Here is a 13,723-nt window from a genome sequence, read left to right as displayed (position 1 = left end):
AGATCACCGACCGGGAGACCCACACGAGGAAGTGGGCCTGGTTGTTCCACACAGTCGAGCTTGCATAGCTCGATACGGCCGTTGGCAAGTTCGGTTCCATGGATCCGCTGACGGGATCCTAAACCCGGGGTACCTGACATAAGGGAGCCCGGCCTCAACCTTAACCAGAGCTCACTAGGCCTAAGGAATATCAAGGAACCCTAAGAAGGCGAAGGCAATGAGCATGTTTGAAAGGGCATTTCCCTTCCTTATGTTGTGGATGATGATGACAACCCTTTGTTGGTCTAATCCTGTGCTAAATGTTTCAGGTTCTCAATGATTAGGCTTTCATCGGTTAGTGGTTCTCTCTCGAAGGACTCGTTGAAGACAGAATCCTCTACGCTTTTATCTCTTTGGTCGTAGGGATCCCGTACTATCAAGAGGGAATCCACTTTGGAAAGAATAGGGGATTCCATTCTCATACACCTCCATCACCCCTCTTCTTGTCGAGAGATTGCCTCCATTTTAATCTAATCTTTGCTGTGTATTCCCAACGGTTGTACCGCTCGTCCAAGCGGTAGTACCGCTAGCTCCTGACGCTTCTCTGCCATTGTCGAGCGGTGGTACCGCTGCCTCCGGGCGGTGGTACCGCCACCTGACTCTGTAATGACCAGCAGCGGTTATTCCGGCCATGCATCGCCCATGTACCGGTCAGGCTTCTGTTTTGATGCGGTGGTTGGGCGGTGGTGGCCCGGTTGGTCCGGTTGTTCCTTTTCAACCGGTACAACCGGAGGTTCGAGCGGTTCTTCCGCTCATTCCTTAGCCGCTCAAGCGATCAAGACCAGGCGGTTGCACCGGCCCTGCACCGCCCAACTACCGCCCTCAAGGGTGACTCCGTTCTGTTTCGGTGCGGTAGTTGTGCGGTGGCTGGGCGGTTGGTCCGGTTATTTGCTAATGACCGGTACTACCGCCCGATGGCCCGGTTGTACCGCCTGGTAGGGTTCTGCAGCTACATCATGAGTCCCGGTTGTACCGGGACAAGGAGCGGTTGTACCGCTGCAGTACTGAAAACGCAGTAACGGTTGGATTTTAGTGGGCTGCTATATAAGGTGGTTCCTCCACCTACCACGCCCACCTCTTACCTCTCTCACTCCACCATTGATGCTCTCAAGCTCTCTTGCCCGATCTCTCTCTCTAGCCACTCAAACTTGTTGATTTGCTAGGGTTTGAAGGAGGAGACCTAGATCTACACTTCCACCAAAGGATATTTACTTCCCCCATACTTTCTAGTGTGGATTTTGTTACTCTTGGGTGTTTGAGCACCCTAGACGGTTGAGGTCACCTCGAGGCCATATTCCATTGTGGTGAAGCTTCGTGGTTTCGTTGGGAGCCTCCAATTGTTGTGGAGATTGCCCCAACCTTGTTTGTAAAGGTCCGGTTGCCGCCTTCAAGGGCACCAATAGTGGAATCACGGCATCTCGCATTGTGTGAGGGCGTGAGGAGAATACGGTGGCCCTAGTGGCTTCTTGGGGAGCATTGTCCCTTCACACCGCTCTAACGGAGACGTACTTCCCTTTAAAAGGAAGGAACTCCGGTAACACATCCTCGTCTCCAACGGCTCCACTCTTGGTTATTTCGTGCCTTTACTCTTGCAAGCCTACTTGTGTTGTATCCCTTGCTTGCACTTGTGTTAGTTGTTATTGCATCATATAGGTTGCTCACATAGTTGCATATCTAGACAACCTATTTTGTTGCAAAGTTTAATTTGGTAAAGAAAAGCTTAAAAATTGTTAGTTGCCTATTCACCCCCCCCCTCTAGTCAACCATATCGATCCTTTCAATTGGTATCAGAGCCTCGTCTCTTTATTAAGGACTTTGTCGTCCGAAGAGTATGGTTGACATCAACGACGGTGCGGAGGAACACTCTGGTGTGAATCCCATCTCGTCTTCGGCCGAAGGGGGAACCTCGGTCTCACGTGAGGAATTCAATGTGGCTTTAGACACATTGAAAACCTCCATGACGGCCGAGGTTAAAAGCATGTTTACTGAATTTCTAGAAGGACTTAAACTATCTACCTCGCCGATGAAAGTGGGTGATCCCACTAACAAGGTGACGGATGCTACCTCCGACAAGGGGGAAGCTAATATTGAAAAGAGTCCTTCTACTAGTGGTAGAAATGGCACCGGCATCTTTGCCAATGTGGAACCCCCAGTGTATAGAGGACCGATCCCCTCTACTCATTTGAATCATGCCGGTCCTCCTAAATATGTGAAAAATGAAGATTTTGATTCTTGGGTTTATCGCTTCAAGCGTCATTTAAAACATGTGAATACTAACCTTTGGAGAATCATTGAAGAAGGTTTCTATCCTCATGACCCAAGCAACTTCACCCCTCGAGAAGAAGTGGACAATCAATTCAATGAGAGTGATCTCTTCATCATCCAAGATGCAATCCTTCCCGAAGATCTCCCTCATCTTCGACCTCATGCCATGGCTAAAGAAGCATGGAAATGTGTCGAGCGTCTCTATCGAGGAATTGCTAGCATTCAACGCTCCAACTATGAAGTGGTGCAAGATGAAGCCAATGAGTTTGCAATGAAAGAGGATGAAGAACCTCGTGAGCTCTTTCGAAGAGTGACCAAACTCGCGGTCGCACTCAGAGATCATGGGAGCAAGGACACGGATGACAATTGGATCAAGCGCAAGTTCCTCAAGGCCATGATGCCCTACAACAAGGCCATGTCCTCCGTCATTCGCCAAAGACCGGACTTCCACTCCATGACCTCTGGTGAAGTGTTGGATGAGTTTGTTGCAATGAGCATCTTGGACAAGACCGCCGACAATGTGGTGCTCCATTCCCAAAGGGCAAAGAAGCCCAATCTTGCCTTGAAGGCCAAGGTTAGTGTGGAAGAAGAAGCAGATGAGGAAGATGAGGAGAGCAACCCCGAGGACACGAAGTATGATTATCATGAGCACATGGCTCTTGCCTCAAGACAGTTTTGGAGTAAGAAGAATACAAGACCCAACTTCAACAAGAACAACTCAAGTGGCCTCAAGGGGAAGCAACGAGTTAGAACCTGTTTCAACTGTGGCAATGTTAGCCATTTCATTGCGGATTGTCCCTACGAGAAGCGGGAAGACAATGGTGGCAAGTTCATCCGAAAAGACAAAGCCAAGTCCTTCCCAAACAAGAACAACTTCACCAAGAAGACTCCGTCTCGCGGGTTGGTGGTTCAAGAAGAATACCGTGAGGATGACGATGATGATGAAGGTGATGAAACAATGGCCATGGCATCCGTTGCCATTGTCACAACTCCCCGGGTGTCTCTCTTCGATGCACCTAACGAGAACATCACCGCCAAGTGCCTCATGGCTAAGGCCACCAACAAGGTAACCTCCAACATCAAAACCACCATTATTCCTAACCCTCCTTCAACGGATGACTTTGATAATGGTAAGGGGTCTAATGAGGAGATCAATGAATTTGAGTCCTTCATGAGTAAGCTCAAGGGCAAATCCAAGAAGCACTTTGTTGCTCTCTTGGAACAACTTGGTGAAGCCAATGACATGATAGAGGCTCACGAAGAAACCATCTCTAAGATGGAAAGTCATAGTCGTGACTATGCCGATGAGATATCGGATCTCTCTAATGCTCTTGAGGAAGAGCGTGAGCATCGTTTGGCTCTTGAGGAGTCACACAATGATGGTCATGCTAAACTAAAGAAAGATCTTGATCATGCTCTTGTTGTGTCTCGTGTTCTAGCTTCCGAGAAGGCTAAACTTGGGGTTGATCATGTTAGACTCACGGAGGAGTTTGATGTACTTGACAAGGCCCACAAGGTCTTGAAAGGTGCTCATGCTACCCTCAAGGAGTCTCATGCTCAACTCCAAGTTAAGCTAACCAAGGAAAAGGCCACATTTCCTCACATGGTCTTAATTGATAATGCAAATGCTACTAACCCTTGTTGTGAGCATGTGCATCTTGTGGAGGAGAATGCCAAGTTGAAGGAACAACTCGAGAAAGGTCTTGTGTCATGCATACAAGGCGAGAAGAACCTAAATGACCTTTTGAGCAATCAAAAGGAAGTTGTGGGCAAGGAGGGAGTTGGGTTCTCACCCAAGTCCAAGAACAAGAAGAAGAACAAGGAGAAGAAGAGCAAGACCGATCGACCTCCTCCGCTCACGCAAACCTTTGTGAAGGAGGGAGAAGGTGCTCCTAAGGAGAAGAAGAACAATGGGAAGAGTGGTGATGCCAAAGAGCGCAAAGCCATCTCTCCCAACAAAGCCGGCGACTTTAACCCATCTTATGTGTTGTGCCGTGCTAGTGATGGGCATGTTTATGCTAAATTTGTTGGTTCTCCTTATGAGTACATTGAATGGTCTATTTGGGTTCCTAAGACCCTTGTTACTAACATCAAAGGACCCATTACTCAATGGGTACCTAAAACCAAGCATTGATCTCTTGTAGGTGTTTGCTTCGGTGGGGGATCATGGTTGCTCGATAGTGGAGCAACAAATCATATGACCGGGAGCAAGGACTTGGTGGTGGACGTGCACAAGATCCCATCTATGCCCACCAATGTCGAATGGGGTGATGCCTCACATTCTAAGGTATTGGGTCTTGGCAAGGTTGTCATTTCTCATGATCTAACGATCGAGAAAGTCATGCTTGTTGAGTCCCTTGCGTTCAATTTACTTTCCGTTCGTCAACTCGCACTCATGGGCTTTGCCACCTTCTTTGATATTGATACCGTGGCCCTCTTGTGGAGCAAGACTCTTAAAGTAGCCTTTGTTGGGCATGTCGAGAACGGTCTCTATGTGATTAACTTTTCGGAGCAACCCACTAAGACCGCGACATGCCTAATGGCTAAAGTTGATGTGGGATGGCTTTGGCATCGCCGTTTAGCCCACGTCAATATGAGATCTTTGCAAAGTCTTCTCAAGGGGGACCATGTTCATGGACTAACGAATGTTAGTTTTGCCAAAGATCGTGTTTGCAGTGCTTGTATCGAAGGAAAGCTTCATGAGAAGGCTCACCCTCCCAGGACTATCATCTACTCGAAGAGACCCTTGGAGCTCCTACACATGGACCTCTTCGGCCTTCCATCTTTTGATAGTCTTGGGGGTAGAAAGTATTGCTTGGTGATTGTGGATGATTATTCAAGATACACTTGGGTATACTTCTTCAATAGGAAGAGTGAGACTCAACAAACCGTCATCGACTTTGCAAATGAAGCTCAACGTCAACATAATGCAAAGATCCTGACAATAAGAAGTGACAACGGCACTGAGTTCAAGAACTACACCCTGGATGAGTTTCTGAGTGATGAAGGGATCAAGCATCAATATTCTGCACCTTATACCCCTCAACAAAATGGTGTTGCGGAGAGGAAGAACCGGACGTTGATGGATGTAGCAAGAACCATGATGGCGGAGTTCAAGTCTCCATACAACTTTTGGGCCGAAGCCATCAACACATCATGTCATGCATCCAATCGTCTCTATCTCCGCAAAGGCTTGAACAAGACTCCGTATGAGATACTCACCGGGAACAAGCCCAATCTCAAGTACTTTCGAGTGTTTGGGTGTAAGTGTTTCATTCTCAAGAAAGGTGTTCGCTTGTCTAAATTCGAGGCTAGAGCTCATGAGGGCATATTTGTTGGTTATGCTACAAACTCTCATGCTTACCGTGTTCTCAGCAAGTCCAACGGACTCATTGAGGAGACATGTAACGTAGAGTTTGACGAAAATAACGGCTCCCAAGTGGAGCAAAGTGGTACTTGTGATGTAGGTGATGAAATTCCTCCCCAAGCCATAAGAAGAATGGGTATTGGTCATATCCTACCCATTGAGGAACCCCTTGTGGCCGAAGGAGAAGGACAATGCTCCACTCAAGTGGAGCCATCACCTCCCCAAGACCCACACGCTTCCGAAGAACAAAGTGAAGGCCCTCACCCTCATGAACAAGACCAAGGGCAAGATCAACCACAAGATGGTGGTGAACCTCTACATGATGCCTAAGGTCAAGTTCTTCCCCTCGAGCAAGTTCAAGATGATGACCAAGCTCAAGATCAAGAACAAGCTCTTGACAACGCTCAAGATGATCAAGTGAACCCTCCTCCTTCGACATCCGAGGAGGAATTGGAGCGTCATGCCGCGAAGATTGCTTCCAAACTCACCACGAAAGGTCATCTCATGGAGAATGTGGTTGTAAGCCTAAGAAAGGGGGTAAGCACTCATAGACAATTAGCAAACTATTGTGAACATCACGCGTTTGTCTCTTGTGTTGAACCCCATAAGGTCTATGAGGCGCTCGAAGACTCGGATTGGCTTAATGCCATGCATGAAGAACTCAACAACTTCGAGTACAACAAGGTGTGGAGATTGGTGCCAAGGCCTTCCGGGAACCATAACATCATTGGAACCAAGTGGATCTTCAAGAACAAGCAAGATGCTCATGGGAACATCATTCGCAACAAGGCAAGATTGGTAGCACAAGGCTACTCCCAAGTCGAGGGTATCGACTACGGTGAAACCTTTGCTCCCGTTGCTCGCCTTGAATCCATTCGTTTGTTGATTGCTTATGCTTCCCATCACAACTTTAAGTTGCAACAAATGGATGTTAAAAGTGCTTTTCTTAATGGTCCTATTAATGAGTTGGTCTATGTCAAGCAACCCCCCGGGTTCGAGGATCCCTTCTTCCCGGATCATGTGTATCAACTCGATAAGGCGCTCTATGGCCTTAAACAAGCCCCACGTGCGTGGTATGACCACCTTACCGAGTTGTTACAAGATCGTGGATTTGAAGTGGGGCTAATCGATCCCACTCTTTTTACTAAGAAGGTCAAAGGGGAGTTGTTTGTATGCCAACTATATGTTGATGACATTATCTTTGGTTCCCCTAACAAAGCCTTCAATGAAGAATTTGCCGCTCTCATGACCTCTAAGTTCAAGATGTCTTCGATGGGAGAGTTGAAGTTCTTCCTTGGTTTTGATATCAAACAAAGAAGAGAAGGTACCTTCATCAACCAAGCCAAATACACTCAAGACATGCTCAAGAGATTCAAGTTAAGTGATGTCAAGCCGGCCTCTACTCCAATGCCCACCAAGTGCCAACTTGACATTGATCCCAATGGTAAAGCGGTGGATCAAAAGGTATATCGCTCCATGATTGGCTCCTTGCTTTACCTTTGTGCATCTAGACCGGATATCATGTTGAGTGTGGGGATGTGTGCACGGTTTCAAGCTGCACCGAAGGAAAGTCACTATGTGGCGGTCAAGCGAATCTTTCGATATTTGGCTCATACCCCAAACTTTGGCTTATGGTACCCAAGAGGGGCAAACTTCAAGCTTGAAGGGTTTACGGATTCTGATTGGGCGGGAGACAAAGTGGATATGAAGTCCACTTCCGGAGGGTGCCAATTTCTTGGTTGCTCTTTGGTAAGTTGGTCTTCCAAAAAGCAGAGTTGTGTGTCTCTCTCGTCCACCGAAGCGGAGTATGTGGCGGCCGGTAGTTGTTGTGCACAACTCCTATGGATGAGGCAAACTTTAAAGGAAGACGGTGTCACTTGTGACAAAGTGCCTCTTTGGTGTGACAACAAAAGTGCCATCAAGATTTCTCTCAACCCGGTGCAACACTTCAAGACGAAGCATATTGAGATTAGGTATCATTTCATCCGGGATCACATTAGGCGAGGGGAGATCGAGCTCAAGTATGTCAACACTCATGATAACCTTGCAGATATTTTCACGAAGCCCTTGGATGAAGCAAGGTTTCGCGAGTTAAGGCATGAGCTAAATATCATTGATTCGAGCAATGTGACTTGAACCCTTGCACCCCTCACCACACTCAACTTGTTGTCTAGTTTAGGGGTAGGCATGGAGATAGGGGGAGTGTTGTTCTCTCAATGAACTCTCCCTCCCCCCATTATGCATAAATTGATCAACTCTGTTGCATTAGCCATTTTTTATGGTACTTGTGTTTCAAATATGAGTTTTGGTAATGGGCCCAAGGATAATTCTTCGCGGTGCCATACCATTAGACTCAAACATAGGTGGCTTAGGCCACCGCCCTCTCTTAAGAGAGAGGACTGAGCTCGCTCTGCTTGTGTGCGGTTGCTTTTGTTCTTAGTGTTTGGTTTCACTTTTTGTTGTCCCATTTGTCTTGTTCTCCTCTTTTTGGTCTGGGCTTTGGTGGTCGGGCGGTACAACCGGTGTCACGGGCGGTTCTACCGCTGATACCTGGTTGTGTTGCCCCAGTTGGGTTGCTTTCGGTGCGTGGGCGGTTATACCGCCCATTTTCACTGGGGCTTCTCCGTCCGGTTCTACCGGTTGTCTCTGGGCGGTACTTCCGGTGCCCTTCAGGAAACGGAAGCACCGCCCACTACAATCTGTCAGCACCAGACTTGCGGTACAACTGGTCCTAGGGGCGGTTCTACCGCCGCGCGGCTATGGGCCTATTTATATCCGACGGGGCAAAGACTTTTTCTTTTTTCCCTTCGTCCCTGTTCGCCTCCTCCTTGCCCTAGCCGCCGGTCACCTCTGCCTTGTCCCGGAGTGCGCCCCGCGCTTCGGTCCCGAGGGTTCTCCGTGGATTCTCTCCGTGGAAGCCTTCCGGTCTTCTCCCATGGATGGTGGTAATGCCCTTGTTCTTCGTTCTTTGTTCTAGGTTTTCTTCTTGTTTTAGGGCATTACTTTATCCTCCTAGATTTGTGTTTGTTCTTTGGTTGGGAGAGATCGTTGTTTTTCTTGTGTCTGTGCAGTACATAGAACTCCGAATATTGCTTGAGTGATTTGCACATCTTGAACAGATCTAGCTACCCTGGTAGTGCCACCGTCAGCGGTTCTACCGCCCAGACGGGCGGTACAACCGGTGGGGTGGTTCTACCGGTGGGGGATCCGGTTCAACCGGAATATATGAACCACACAGCACTGTTCTGGTTTCTATGGTGTTGCATTTTCCGTATGCTTTCCTCTCATTCCTGTTGGTTTCGTGTGTCCCCTTCGTGTTTGTGTTTAGGTGGCTCCAGTTCTCGCTCTGCTCCTCGCAAGACCAAGAAGAGGGTTCGACGGGCTCCGCGCCCGGCTTACTCTGAAGAGGAAGTTGTGATCCCCACCAATACCACTCGCCGTGAAAAGTCTGCCGCTGTCAAGCAACGTGTGATAATGCCACTCCACCATTGGAAAGCCAAGGATTGGAAAGCCTTCCGCTCAAAGAATCCTTATGTGGTTCCCGTAGTTCCTCGTTGGACCACTGTTCAGTTTCGGAATGAGATGCAAGTACGAATTGTTCATGAACTCTTTGAGCACAACAAGAACAGATATGCCAAGCAGTGGACCATCGATCTTGATCATTGGCGGAACAACCTGGAGTATTTTGGTGAGGCTTTGGCTCTCTGTGAGGAGTTTGATCTTGTCAAGCTCATGTCCGTCAACTGTGACTTTGATGTTCAACTCATCCATCAGTTCTATGCCACCGTTCACTTTGGAGAAGATGACGCGCGCACCCTCACTTTCATGTGTCGTGATGAGCTCTTTCAAGTTCCCTGGAGGACCTTCTGCAATGCTATTGGGTACGATGATACCGGTCTGGAAGGAAGGGGTGGCATTCGCCCCCATGATCATCCTGACCCCATGCCTAAGGAGAAGCTTGCCCCTCTGTACATTCAGGGCCGTGGTATTATTGGTGAATCTAAGGATTTGGTGAAGGTCTATGACATCATGCATCGTTTTTTTCGCAATGTGCTTCTGCCCAAAGTGGGGAATCAAGATGAAATCCATGGCTATCTTGTTGACTTGATGGTTGCTATGAAGACCAAGGTTGGATCTGGGAGACGTTTGATGTGTCCAACTGGCTGTGGCACGAGATGTACAACATGGTCATCTACAGGAAGGTCCCCATTTATGCTCCGTTTGTCATGTGCTCTCTGAACTCCGTGTGGGGAGTTCGCCGTCCTGGAGAGCCCCTCACCTCTCCTGACAATCTTACCAATCATGAAGTCAAGCTCCTTAAGAAGAAGAAGCACGCCGAGCCACGTTTCCCTGCTAATGCTCCTGAGGATGTCTATGCCACTTCTGATGATGAGGATTTTGAGTTGGAACCAGGGGCCAAGCCCTCGTGGGTGGACAAGCTCGCTGCCAAGGTGAAGAAGACTTTCTGCCTTCAGTCTGACATCCAGAAGAGGATGTATGAGGCACATGTCAATGAGAAGCTTGCGCGGCGTCGCCAAATTGCTATGATGAGGCACCTCAGCATGTCGGTTCAGAGTGGTTCTGAGAAGAGCATCACACCGGAGGAGCGTTGGATATCTTCCCACAGCACCTGGACTGATGATGAAGCCCCTCCTCAGCCCTCCACCACCGTTACTGCTGATGATGATATCATGGAGGACTCAGATCGGGACGATGATGAAGTTTCTGATGATGGTGAAGATTCTGACAATGATGAAGATCTAGATGCTACCGAGGAGTCAGAGGAGGAGGACTCAGCCTAGGGCGATAGCTTCGCTCTCTTCCTTTTTGGTGTCCTGATGCCAAAGGGGGAGAGAGTGTGATAGGACTCGGGAGTTGCATGGGTGGTTGCGTAGTGTGTGTCTCGTGTTGAACTTGTCTGTGGTCTCCAGTTGAACTTTGGTCATTCTCGTTTGTTTCGTGTGGATTTTGTGCCACTCCTGCTATCTCTTCTTTATGCTTGTTGGTCTTTATTGGTAGTATTGCTCTTGTTTCATTGTGTTGGCTACCTTCATGTTATATGCTTTTTGTGACTAGCCTATAAAATCTAGGGGGAGTCTCGACCTGGGGCTCACATCTAGGGGGAGCTCCGTCTAGATTCTATAGTCTTCTATCTTATATCGTGTTGTTGTCATCATCCACCAAAAAGGGGGAGAATGAAAGGGCATTTCCCTTCCTTATGTTTTGGATGATGATGACAACCCTTTGTTGGTCTAATCCTGTGCTAAATGTTTCAGGTTCTCAATGATTAGGCTTTCATCGGTTAGTGGTTCTCTCTCGAAGGAATCGTTGAAGACAGAATCCTCTACGCTTTTATCTCTTTGGTCGTAGGGATCCCGTACTATCAAGAGGGAATCCACTTTGGAAAGAATAGGGGATTCCATTCTCGTACACCTCCATCACCCCTCTTCTTGTCGAGAGAGTGCCTCCATTTTAATCTAATCTTTGCTGTGTATTCCCAGTGGTTGTACCGCTCGTCCGAGCGGTAGTACCGCTGGCTCCTGACGCTTCTCTGCCATTGTCGAGCGGTGGTACCACCACCTGACTCTGCAATGACCAGCAGCGGTTGTTCCGGCCATGCACCGCCCATGTACCGGTCAGGCTTCTGTTCTGATGCGGTGGCTGGGCGGTGGTGGCCCGGTTGGTCCGGTTGTTCCTTTTCAACCGGTACAACCGGAGGTTCGAGCGGTTCTTCCGCTCATTCCTTAGCCGCTCAAGCGATCAAGACCAGGCGGTTGCACCGGCCCTGCACCGCCCAACTACCGCCCTCAAGGGTGACTCCGTTCTATTTCGGTGCAGTAGTTGTGCAGTGGCTGGGCGGTTGGTCCGGTTATTTGCTAATGACCGGTACTACCGCCCGATGGCCCGGTTGTACCGCCTGGTAGGGTTCTGCAGCTACATCGTGAGTCCCGGTTGTACTGGGACAAGGAGCGGTTGTACCGCTGCAGTACTGAAAACGCAGTAACGGTTGGATTTTAGTGGGCTGCTATATAAGGTGGTTCCTCCACCTACCACGCCCACCTCTCACCTCTCTCACTCCACTATTGATGCTCTCAAGCTCTCTTGCCCGATCTCTCTCTCTAGCCACTCAAACTTGTTGATTTGCTAGGGTTTGAAGGAGGAGACCTAGATCTACACTTCCACCAAAGGATATTTACTTTCCCCATACTTTCTAGTGTGGATTTTGTTACTCTTGGGTGTTTGAGCACCCTAGACGGTTGAGGTCACCTCGAGGCCATATTCCATTGTGGTGAAGCTTCGTGGTTTTGTTGGGAGCCTCCAATTGTTGTGGAGATTGCCCCAACCTTGTTTGTAAAGGTCCGGTTGCCGCCTTCAAGGGCACCAATAGTGGAATCACGACATCTCGCATTGTGTGAGGGCGTGAGGAGAATACGGTGGCCCTAGTGGCTTCTTGGGGAGCATTGTGCCTCCACACCGCTCTAACGGAGACGTACTTCCCCTTAAAAGGAAGGAACTCCGGTAACACATCCTTGTCTCCAACGGCTCCACTCTTGGTTATTTCGTGCCTTTACTCTTGCAAGCCTACTTGTGTTGTATCCCTTGCTTGCTCTTGTGTTAGTTGTTATTGCATCATATAGGTTGCTCACATAGTTGCATATCTAGACAACTTATTTTGTTGCAAAGTTTAATTTGGTAAAGAAAAGCTTAAAAATTGTTAGTTGCCTATTCACCCCCCCTCTAGTCAACCATATCGATCCTTTCAATGTTCCCCAAGATAGAGGGCGGCGACCGAACTAATTTGACCTACCCCCTGTGTAAACTCTATGTCTCTCCTGTCTATATAAAGGGAGGCCTAGGTCCTCATTAACAATTCAATCTGACATCCAACTCTCAGTAGACACCTCAAACACCATTGTAATCCTCTACACGATGTATGCCTCACCATTAATAGCAAGATAAAGCAGGATGTAGGGTATTACTCTTAGAAGGTACTCTTAGAAGGCCCGAACCTAGGTAAATTGTGTGTGCAGACTCCATCCCGGCACTTTCGGTCTTATCATGAACCCTACCGAGGGATCTGACAGGAATTTGCTCCGTCAGTTAGCGCGCCAGGTACGGGCGATGTTGACCGGAGAATGAACCCAGCTCATAGAATCATTAGAGGCCTTTGATCTCTCACCAGGCCAGTGCCTCACGTTCGGCTCTTTTGAGCTGGTCACTGATGGATCAAGGCGATTCCTTAACATCTCACTTTGACGCTTCGTTAAACACATGTATAATAGACAAGGGCAGGCCCAAGAGGTCTAAAGATTGCCCCGACTGCCTCGCATGGAGACACATGATAACCCACAAGTGTAGGGGATAATTGTAGCCTCTTTCAATAAGTAAGAGTGTCGAACCCAACGAGGAGCTAAAGGTAGAACAAATACTCTCTCAAGTCCTATCTGCCACTAATACGACTCTACGCACGCTTAGTGTTTGCTTTACCTAGAACAAGTATGAAACTAGAAGTACTTTGTAGGTGTTGTTGGATAGGTTTGCAAGATAATAAAGTGTACGTAAATATAAACTAGGGGTTGTTTAGATAAATAAGAAATAAAGTAAGTATTAGTAAAGAGCTTTTTGTTATGAGAAAGTTATTTGTCCAAGGCAATCGATAACTAGACCGGTAATCACTATTGCAATTCTATTTGAGAGAGAGGCATAAGCTAACATACTTTCTCTTCTTGGATAATATGCACTTATGATTCGAACTTTAGCAAGCAACCGCAACTACTAAAGATTTATTAAGGTAAAACACAACCATAGCATTAAAGCATCAAGTCCCCTTTACCCAGTTTTTATAAAAGTATTATCAATATTTTAACAAATCCTAAAAATATATGAACTAATTTGGAAATTTCTAAAATATTAGCCCGTCTGAGAGGCACTTTTTGGCCGTGCTTAGACCGAACTTCGGTCTTCGGTCACGTTTGGGCCGATGAGTGGCCGGACTTGGCCGAAAAGATCAACTTCGGCCGCGGGCCGACCGATGGACACACTTCGGCCTCG

Source organism: Triticum aestivum, chromosome 5B (assembly GCF_018294505.1).
Source record: "Triticum aestivum cultivar Chinese Spring chromosome 5B, IWGSC CS RefSeq v2.1, whole genome shotgun sequence".
Lineage (NCBI taxonomy): Eukaryota > Viridiplantae > Streptophyta > Magnoliopsida > Poales > Poaceae > Triticum > Triticum aestivum.
The sequence above is the reverse complement of the archived record's forward strand: the minus strand, read 5'-3'. Positions refer to the sequence as shown.